An 8544-nucleotide genomic window follows, 5' to 3' on the forward strand; every position below is an offset into this window, starting at 1 on the left:
ATCAGTTGTCTGTGTTTAAAAATACTTAAGTACTTTTATTAAACCACATCAAAAACAATATGTGAAAGTGTAAAGAAGCTTGTTTCCATCTGGGTAAATCTCTCATTTTCACCAAGGGTGATAAAAATGAAATGATAAAAGTAGAAAAAGCTGGTAGTGATTGCATAGAAAACAAGACTGTTTGAACAAATGTCCACGCAACAATGTGATATGCAACAAGTTGGTTTTTCTTGGTGTGGGTTGGGGATGTTTTACTTGAAATTTGTTTTTAATCCTTTTACTAAAAATGGCTGCTCTGTTTATTGCACTCAATAAAAGATGTTTTAGCCTGAAAACAGAACTATTTTACCATAATACTCAGTTTCTTTTCATAAACTGAGAAAATAAAGAGATGTCAGAGATGCCTAAAATTCTACAGCTTGGTTTACTTTCTATCAAAATGGTAAAAGGTTAACATGAATATTCAGTCAGTCTGTCATTAGTATCTGAATAAACTATACAGGCACACCTCATTTTATTGTGCTTCACAGATATTGTGGGTTTTACAAATTGAAGGTGTGTGGCAACCCTGCACCAAGCAAGTCTCTTGGCACCGTTTTTCCAACAGCATTTGCTCATTCATTTCTCGGTGATACATTTTGGTAATACTCACAATATTTCACACTTTTCATTATTATTAGGTCTGTTATCAGTGACCTTTGATGTTACTATTGTAATTGTTTTGGGGCGCCACAAACCACATCCATTTAAGATGGCAAACTTAAAGGATAGATGTTACATGTGGTCTGACTGCTTCACCAACTGGCCATTCTCCCCATCTCCCTATTCCCTGAGATTCAGTAAGACTGAAATTTGGCCAACTAATAATCCTACAATGGCCTCTAAGTGTTCAAGTGAAAGGAAGAGTTGCGTATCTCTTACTTCAAAGCAAAAGCTAGAAAGGACTCATGAGGAAGGTATGTCAAAAGCCAAGACAAGCCAAAAGCTAGGTCTCTTGTGCCAAATAGCTAAATTGTTTCTTCTGCATTTGTGAATGTAAAAGAAAAGTTCTCAAAGAAAATTAAAACCAGCAGACGCATGAATGGTAAAGCCAAACAGTCTTATTGCTGGTATGAAGAAAGTTTGAGTGGTCTGGATAGAGAATCAAGCCAACCACAACATTCCCTTAAGCCAAAGCCTAATCTAGAGCAAGACCCTAACTCTCCAATTCTCCAAAGGCTGAAAAAGGTGAGGAAGCTGCAGAATTGGTTTAAAGCTGGCAGAGGTTGGTCTCCACAACATAAAAATATGAGGTGAAGCAGCAAGTGCTGATGTAGAAGCTACAGCAAGTTATCCAGAAGAACTGGCTAAGATAATTAATGAAGGTGGCTACACTAAACAACATATTTTCAACGTAGACAAAATAGCCATCAATTGGAAGAAGATGCCACCGAGGGCTTTCATAAGAGAAAGAGAGAAGTCAATGCCTGGTTTCAAAGTTTCAAAGACAGAGTGACTCTTGTTAGGGGCTAATGAAGCTGGTGACTTGAAGTTAAAGCCAATGCTCCTTTAGCATTCTGAAAATCCTAGGACCCTCATGAATTAAGCTAAGTCTATTCTGCCTACAATCTATAAATGGAAGAACAAAGCCTGGATGACAACATCTCAGCTTACAACATGGTTTACTAAATATTCTAACCTCTCTGTTAAGACCTACTGCTCAGAAAAACAGACTCATTTCAAGATATGACTGCTCACTAACAATGCACATGAACACCCAAGAGCTCTGATGAAGAATGTACAGCCAAGATTAATTTTATTTTCATTCCTGCTAACACAACATCCATTCATCAGCCCATGGATCAAGGCATAATTCTGACTTTCACAGTTTATTATTTAAGAAAAACACTTTGTGGAGATAACCAAGATCAGAGTAGAAATAAACAAAATATAAACCAAAAAAAAAAAAAAAAACAATAGAACTGATCAATGAAACCAGGGGCTGGTTGTTTGAAAAGATCAACAAAATCAATAAACCTTTAACCAGACTCATGAAAAAAAAAAAAAAAAGGAAAACAAAGGAAAGAGGACTCAAATAAACAGAATCAGAAATAAAACGGGAGAAACAGGGATGCCTGGGTGGCTCAGTGGTTTAGCGCCTGCCTTCAGCCCAGGGTGTGATCCTGGAGACCCGGGATCGAGTCCTGCGTCGGGCTCCCTGGGTGGAGCCTGCTTCTCCTTCTGCCTGTGTCTCTGCCTCTCTCTGTCTCTCTCATGAATAAATAAAATCTTTAAATAAAAAAGGGGGAGAGAAATAACAACCAACAACACAGAAATACAAAAGACTATAAGAGGTTAGTAGGAAAAATTACATGCCAACAAACTGGATAACCTAGAAGAAATGGATAAATTACTAGAAACATATAACATCCCAAAACTGAATTCAGAAAAAAATAGAAAATTTGAAAGGACTGATTACCAGCACTGAAATTCAATCAGTAAAAAAAAAAAAAAAAAAAAAAAAAAAAAATCCCAGTAAACAAAAGTCGGGCCAGACGGTTTCACAGGTGAATTCTATCAAGCATTTAAAGAAAGTTGGTAACTATTCTTCTCAAACTATTCCAAAAACTAGAAGAGGAAGAAAAGCTTTCAAATTCATTCATTACCCTGATACCAAAACCAAATAAAGACATAACAAAAGGAGAGAATAATAGGCCAGTATTTCTGATGAACCAAATGCAAAAGTCCTCAACAAAATATTAGCAAACTGAATCCATTGATACATTTAAAAAATCATTCCCTATGATCAACTGGGATTTATCCCTGGGATATAAGGGTAGTTCAATATTTGCAAGTCAATCAATGTGATACATCATCAACAAGATGAGGTAAAAACCTTATGATCATTTTAACAGATGTAGAAAATGCATTTGACAAAGTAAAACATCCATTCATGATAAAAAAACCCAAAGTAGTTTCAGAGGGAACATATTTAACATAATAAAGTCCATATATGAAAATCCCAAAGCTTACATCACATTCAATGGGGAAAAACTGAAAGTGTATCCCCTAAGGTCAAGAACAGACAGGGATATCCACTCCCACCACTATTATTTAACATAGTTTGTTATTTAACTATATTTAACATTTATTGGGAGTCCTAGCCATAGCAATCAGACAACAAAAAGAAATAAAAGGCATCCAAATTGGTAAGAAAGAAATAAAACTATTTACAAGTGACATGATATTCTATCTATATAGAAAACCATAAAGACCCCACCAAAAAACTACTAGAACTAATAAATGAATTTAGTAAACCTGCATAATACAAATCAATGTATAGAAATCTATTGCATTTAAATACACTAATAATGAAGCAGCAGAAAAGAAATTAAGAAAACAATCACATTTATAATTGCACCAAAAATAAGATACCTAGGAATATAAACTTAACCAAGGAGTTAAAAGATTTGTACTCTGAAGACTATAAAACTATATATCCATCTGTATGGATTAGAAGAGCAAATACTGCTAAAATGTCCATAACTACCCAAAGCAATCTACAGCTTTAATGCAATCCCTACCAAAATACGACATTTTTCACAGAACTAGAACAAACAATTCCAAAATTTATATGGAACCACAGAAAACTTCAAATAGCCAAAACCATCTTGAAAAAGGAAAACAAATCTAGTGGTATCACAATTCCAGATTTCAAGTTATACTACAAAGCTATAGTAATCAACTGTATGGTACTGAACAAAAGGCACACAGCTTAACAGAATAGAAAACCCACAAATAAACCTATGTTTATATGGTCAATCTTTGACCAGGGAGAAAAGAAAACGCAACCGGAGAAAGCCTCTTCAACAAACAGTGCTGGGAGAACTAAATAGCTACATGCAAAGGAATGAAACTGGACCCCAAAGATAAATTCAAAATGTTTCAAGGACCTAAATGTGAGACCTGAAACTATAAAAAACCTAGAGGAGAGCACAGGCAGTAATTTCTTCAATATCAGCTACAACAACACCTTTCTAGATGTATCTTTTTGTGAGGCAAGGGAAATAAAAGCAAAAATAAGTCATTGGGATTCTATCAAAATAAAAAGTTTATGCACAGCAAAGAAAACAATCAAGAAAACTAAAAGACAACCTACTTAATGGGAGATAAAATTTGTAAATGACATCTTTGATAAAGGGTTAGTATCCAAAATATATAAAGAACTGATACAACTCAACACCCCAAAACAAGTAATCCAATTACAAAATGGGCCAAAGACATGAACAGATATTCCTTCAAAGAAGAAACACAGATGGCCAACAAACACATGAAAAGATGCTCAACATCACTGATTATCAGGGAAATGCAAATCAAACTACATAAAGATAACACTTCACACATTTTAGAATGGCTAAAATAAAAAACATGAGAAATAACAAGTGTTGCAGAAGATGTGGACAAATGGGTACTTTCATGCACTGTTGGTGGGAATGCAAACTGGTACAGCCACTCTGGAAAACAGTATGGAGCTTCCCCAAAAAGTTAAAAATAGAACTATCCTATGATCCAGTAATTGCACTACTGGGTATTTACCCACCCAAAATATAAAAACACTAATTCAAAAGGATACATGCACCCCTATTTATTACAGCATTATTTATAATGGTCAAACTATGGAAGCAGCCAAGTGTCCCTCAACTGATGAACAGATAAAGATGATATGGTATATATACATAATGGAATATTATTCGACCAAAAATAGAATGAGATTGTGCCAGGTGCAACATGAATGAAGCCAGAGAGTACAATCCCAAGCAAAATAAGTCAGAGAAAGACAAAGATCAAATGATTTCACTTATATGTGGAACTTAAGAAACAAACAACCAAAACAAAAGAGAGAGACAAACCAAGAAACGGACTCCGAACTACAGAGAACACACTGATGGTTACCAGAGAGGAGGGGGGGGGATGGGTGATGATGGTGAATTAGGTGATATGGATTAAGGTACACCTGTCATGAGGAGCACTGAGTAAGGTAGAGAATTGCTGAACCACTATATTGTATACCTGAAATGAATATAACGTTGTATGTTAACTATACTAGAGTTAAAATTTCAAAAATTCCCTTCCCTATCGTCGCCCTCTTCACCTTGGATCATGTTCAAGAAATCTGATGAAAAAGAAAATGTGTCCCACAGCATCCAGTTGAAAACCTCAGTTATAAAGGGTATTAAGAATCAATTGATAGAACAATTTCCAGGGATTCAACCGTGGCTTAATCAAATCATGCCTAAGAAAGATCCTGTCAAAATAGTGTGATGCTGTGAACATAGAGAAATCCTTACAGTAAATGGAGAATTACTATTTTTTAGAGAAAGAGATGGGCCTTTTTATTCAACCCTAAGGTTACTTCACAAATATCCTTTTATCCTGCCACACCAGCAAGTTGATAAAGGAGCCATCAATTTGTACTCAGTGGAGCAACTACCATGTGTCCAGGCTTAACGTCTCCTAGAGCTAAACTTCACCCTGTTGTAGTAGGGTCAATTGTTGCAATCATGGCAGAAGGAAAACAGCATGCTCTGTGTATTGGAGTCATGAAGATGTCTGCAGAAGATACTGAGAAAGTCAAAAGAGGAATTGGCATTGAAAACATCCATTATTTAAATGATGGGCTGTGGCCTATGAAGACATCAGCAAGCCTCGGAAGGAATGCTCTGGGCTAAATATGGATATCATGCTGTATCTGTGTCTGTGTGTGACGGCATGAAGACAATATCTCTGTGGTTATGCTGAATAAATTCAACAGATGCTAAAATTCAAAAATAAATAAAATTTCCAAAATTAATCTAAAAATCTATATACTTCATAAGGCGATCACTGCCATAAATAGTGATTCCTCCGATGGACCTGGGCAAAGTAAACTGAAAATGCTAGATGTCATTAAGAACATTTGGGATTCTGGGGAAGAGGTCAAAATAACAACATTAACAAGAGTTTGGAGGAAGTGATACCAGCCTTCATAGGTGTCTTGAAAGGGGTTCAAGACTTCAGTGGATCAAGTAACTGCCGACGTGGTGGCAAGAGCAAGAGATGAGTGTTAGAAATGGAGCCTGAAGATGGGGCTGCATTGAGGCAACCTCGTGATGAAAAGAACAAAAGAAAGTTGCTTCTTATGGATGAGCAAAAAAAACGGTTTCTTAAATGGAACCTACTGCTAGTGCAGATGCCGTGAATATTGTTGAAAAGACAACAAAGGCTTTAGCATATTACATAAACTGAGTTGATAAAGTTGTAGCAGGGTTTGAGAGGACTGATGCCAACTCTGGAAGAAATCCTAGAATCAAACAGCATTACCTGCTATAGAGGAATCATTTACGAAAGGAAGAGTCCATGGATGCAGTTAACTTCTTTGTCTTATTTTGAGAAATTGCCACAGTCATCCCCACCTCCGGCGACCACCACCCTGATCAGCTATCAGTTTCAATACCCTCCTGCCAGCAAAAAGATTATGACTCACTGGAGGCTCAGGTGATGGTTAGCACGTTTTTAGCAATAAAGTATTTTTAATTAAGGTATGTGCATTGTGTTTTAAACATAATCCTATCACACATTTAATAGACTACAGTATAGTGTGTGTATATGTATTTTATGTGCACTGGGAAGCCAAAAATTCACTTGACTCACTTTATTGCGATACTCACTTTATCACAGCGGTCTGGCACTGAACCTACCGTATCCGCAAGATATGCCTATATTTTTAAGTACAGCACATCACACATGAACATTTCAGAGTTAAACAAATTATAGTGAATTATATATTAGATCACTAGAAATATTGTGTCTCCAGTTCCACCACTTCAGAATTTCTTCTTTTGCTTCCACATGGATTTTATTTTCATTTCTGGGCTTCAGAGATTTAGAAATTGCTCAAACTATATCGGAGAATATCCAGGCTGTGCTGGAGTCCAGTCCCAGAGCCAACATTCCCTGGGCTTGTGACCACACTGAGGCGCTAGTCCCAGATTCACGATGTGTCCTGTGAAAGCCTACATCACAGGGTTGCTGTGATGAATAAATAAGACAGCATGCATGGAGCACTTAATGCAGAGCCAGGCCGACTGAAGCCACTGGTTTCTGCAAAAATCGTTCTTTAGATACACCATCCCAAAGCAGCAAAGTAGGCAAGCCTTTTTCCCTGTTATCTTGTCCTTAGGGATAAACAATGTTTCTTCTTCTTCTTTTTTTTTTTTTAATAGAATTTATTTATTCATGAGAGACCCAGAGAGAGGCAGAGACACAGGCAGAGGGAGAAGCAGGCTCCTCATGGGGAGACTGATATGGGACTTGATCCCAGGACCCCAGGATCACGCCCTGAGCCGAAGGCAGACACTCAACCACTAAGCCACCCAGCTGCCCCTGTTTATGTTTCTAAATGTAAGAATAAAATAAGTTTAAGGCAAGCATCATCCCCACAAATAGTCCATTACATATGTGCAAGTGTTAAGACTGACATAAACAAAATAATTGTTAATTCTCTAATCTGCAAGGACTTTCGTAACTCGTATAGGTCACCAGACACAAGACAGTGACCCTCACGACAGAGAAAATAGAGAGTAGGAATTCTTTATTACAGGTTTTTTTTTTTTTAATGTATTTGGTATATTTCCAGTAAACAGTAATCAGGGTCAAATACCTTCAACTGTGAAGAAACTATGGCTCTGGGCAAGTGCCACTTTGAATGATAGTCAACTACATATACAGTATGCAAGGATTAAATAAAGTATTAATTATGTTTTTTTTAACCCAGTGGAGATATTATCAGGAAAAATTATGGCTGTAGCTGAAGTATGCAGTAGTATTATTTTAGAGAACATACATATCCATTATGGTTGCTGAGAGTATCAAAGTAAATGACTCCAGTAAACCTAGTAATTACAGACTGGTTGTTAATAAAATTAGCTATTCTGGCCCACAATTTTAACTGTCTGCTCTCAGAACTGTACAGATACCCAAACAATAAAAACTCAGATGTTTGTACTGCATATTTCACCTCTTATATAATGTACATTTATCAGTACGAGGTTATGTAATGGAATGTTCTTACTTCATAGGAAAAACAGACTCATAAAAATAAATTGCAGACATTTTACAGTAGAAATGGTACTTTTCCACACAAAGCAAAAAAGTGGTTAATGTACAATAGAAAGTGCATTGCATGTAATGAAATGCATTTTTTTGTCTAGCAAATATATTTATTGTGTGTTGAAAATTGTAATATCTTCCCCTGCACAAAGAAATTTCTATTATAAAGCCCATTTGCTATTGTAGGGAGTGAAACCCTTTTCCTTGTTTACTAAAGTCGTCTATCTTAATATCAGCCCACAACACTGTCAAGTTCACTTAAGAAGAGCTATGTGTAGATAAGAATAAGGCTGAATCAGAAACCAGAATATTCCATTTCATCTGCTTTTCATATCTAAGCAAGTGCTGTGTAATCCACTACATCTGGTAGCAATCTCTTTTTTGGAAAGCTTTCTTCTTTTCAGAAGAAAAAGCTAA

General features: G+C 36.3%; 1 pseudogene; it reads left to right on the forward strand.

Moving 5' to 3' along the window:
• Positions 1–5139: 5139 nt before the first annotated feature.
• On the forward strand, positions 5140–5708 carry LOC112678720 (malignant T-cell-amplified sequence 1-like; annotated as a pseudogene).
• The last annotated feature ends 2836 nt before the right edge of the window (positions 5709–8544 follow it).

This window comes from Canis lupus, chromosome 22, assembly GCF_003254725.2.
Source record: "Canis lupus dingo isolate Sandy chromosome 22, ASM325472v2, whole genome shotgun sequence".
Classification (NCBI taxonomy): Eukaryota; Metazoa; Chordata; class Mammalia; order Carnivora; family Canidae; genus Canis; species Canis lupus.